Source organism: Nerophis ophidion, linkage group LG28 (assembly GCF_033978795.1).
Source record: "Nerophis ophidion isolate RoL-2023_Sa linkage group LG28, RoL_Noph_v1.0, whole genome shotgun sequence".
Classification (NCBI taxonomy): Eukaryota; Metazoa; Chordata; class Actinopteri; order Syngnathiformes; family Syngnathidae; genus Nerophis; species Nerophis ophidion.
Window position 1 is genome coordinate 6,542,478 of NC_084638.1, and position 2,500 is coordinate 6,544,977.

General features: G+C 30.3%; 2 protein-coding genes across 2 annotated transcripts in view; one reads left to right on the forward strand and one right to left on the reverse strand.

The window, feature by feature from the left end:
- col15a1b (collagen, type XV, alpha 1b) overlaps positions 1–2,500 on the reverse strand; it is an 84,692-nt gene that overhangs the window by 59,248 nt on the left and 22,944 nt on the right. The window lies entirely within an intron of this gene.
- The window catches only part of LOC133545669 (polycystin-1-like protein 3), a 68,523-nt gene that overhangs the window by 27,223 nt on the left and 38,800 nt on the right, over positions 1–2,500 (forward strand). The gene's annotated exons all lie outside the window — the stretch shown is intronic.

Genomic DNA, 2,500 nt, shown 5'->3' on the forward strand with positions numbered 1-2,500 from the left:
GGTAACACCCCAATAAGTTGCACGTTAATCAATTCATGGTACAAATATATATTATCAACATAATACAGTCATCACACAAGTTAATCATCATAGTATGTACATTGAATTATTTACATTATTTACAATCGGGGGGTGGGATGAGGAGCTTTGGTCGATATCAGCACTTCAGTCATCAACATTTGCAAGAAATGGACATTGAAACAGTGTAGGTCTTACTTAGTAGGATATGTACAGCCAGCAGAGAACATAGTGAGTTCAGATAGCATAAGAACAAGTATATACATTAGAAATACATTTGATTATTTACATTAGGTTATTTACAATCCGGGAAGATGGGATGTGTATGGAGGAGGGTATTAAGGTTGAAGTTGCCTGGAAGTGTGGTGCATGTACAGTAGATGGCAGTATTGTCCTGTTTAAGAGTGTCACAACATTGCTGTGTACGGCAGACGAACTGCTTTACGGTAGACGAAAACGTGACTGCTGTTGTTGTGTGTTGTTACCGGGCTTGGAGGACGTTATTGAAACTGCCTAACAATAAACCCACATAAGAAACCAAGAACTCGCTCTCAATCACTCTACAGTTATAACGTCATTGGGATGGCATGTTGTTTATATTGTCGGAAAGCGGACGTGAAAACAGGCTGTCCTCACTCTGAATTTCGGGAGATTTTCGGGAGTCTCCCAGAAAATCTGCTAGGGTTGGCAAGTATGATTATACGTTTGATTATTTTTATGTCTATTTGTTTTATGCTCCCCCCGCCCCCCCTCTAAAAAAAAATCAGTTTTAAATGGAAAAAACACAAAATATACAATATTTTATACAAATATACAATATTTTCCCCCAAAATACTTAAGTGTAATATTTGATGTCAAGTAATTAAAACCTTGAATAGGTTTAATTATTCAAAATATTAATTTTAATTTGTTAGTATTTTTTGGGGAAATTACCATTTCCAAATAGCATAAAAAAAACACTAAAATGCTCAATGATCCAAGTCCCTCTCACTGAAAAATTGTTAAAATAAGTGAAATAATTTTATTTATTTTTTTACTTTCAACACTTAAGTTTCTAGATGAACTTAAGAGCTATCTGTTGATTCCACATTATTATGTCTGTTTTATGCTTAAACAAAAAAAAAATGTTTTGTGTTAAATGGAAAACACACAAAATATACAATATTTTCCCCCAAAATATTTAAGTTTAATATTTGATGTGAAGTAATTAAAGCCTTAGATAAGTTTAATAATTCACAACATTAATTTTCATTTGTGAGTATTTTTTTAACAATTACCTATTTGAAAAAAATAATAATAACAAACCTTTTCAAGGATCCAAGTGTCACTTACTAAAAAATTGTTAAAATAAGTAAAATATATATATTTTTTTACTTTCAACACTTAAGTCTCTAGATCAACTTCATATCTATCTGTTGATTACACATATTATTTTTGTCTGTTTTATGCCCCCCCCCCCCAAAAAAAATCTGTTTAAATGGAAAAAACACAAAATATACAATATTTTCCCCCAAAATACCCAAGTGTAATATTTGATGTGAAGTAATTAAAGCCTAAATAGGTTTAATATTTCATAACATTCATTTTCATTTGTTACTATTTATTTTAGCAATGACCATTTGGGGAAAAAAAACATAAATTCTCAAGCATCCAAGTCTCACTTACTAAAAAATTGTTAAAATACATGAAATAAAAAGTGTTGTTTTTTTACTTTCAACAGTTAAGTCTCTAGATCAACTTCAGAGCTATTTGTTGACTGCACATATTATTATTATGTCAGTTTTATGCTCCCCCCCCCCCCCCCAAAAAAATAATATCAGTTTTAAATTTAAAAACACACAAAATATACAATGTTTTCCACCAAAAAACTTAAGTGTAATATTTGATGTCAAGTAATTAAAACCTTGAATAGGTTTAATAATTCCATCCATCCATCCATTTTCTACCGCTTATTCCCTTTCGGGGTCGCGGGGCGCTGGCGCCTATCTCAGCTACAATCGGGCGGAAGTTTAATTTGTTACTATTTTTGGGGGAATAAAACCATTTTGAAATAACTTTAAAAAAAACACTAAAATGCTCAAAGATCCAAGTCCCTCTCACTGAAAAATTGTTAAAATAAGTGAAATATATATATATATATTTTTTTTTTACTTTCAACACTTAAGTTTCTAGATGAACTTAAGAGCTATCTGTTGATTCCACATTATTATGTCTGTTTTATGCTTAAACAAAAAAAATGTTTTGTGTTAAATGGAAAACACACAAAATATACAATATTTTCCCCCAAAATACTTAAGTGTAATATTTGATGTGAAGTAATTAAAGCCTTAGATAAGTTTAATAATTCACAACATTTGTTTTCATTTGTGAGTATTTTTTTTTAACAATTAGATAGTACTTTATTTATTCCGTCAGGAGAGTTCCTTCAGGAAAATTGTTATGACCTATTTGAAAAAAAAAATAATAATAATAACAAACATTT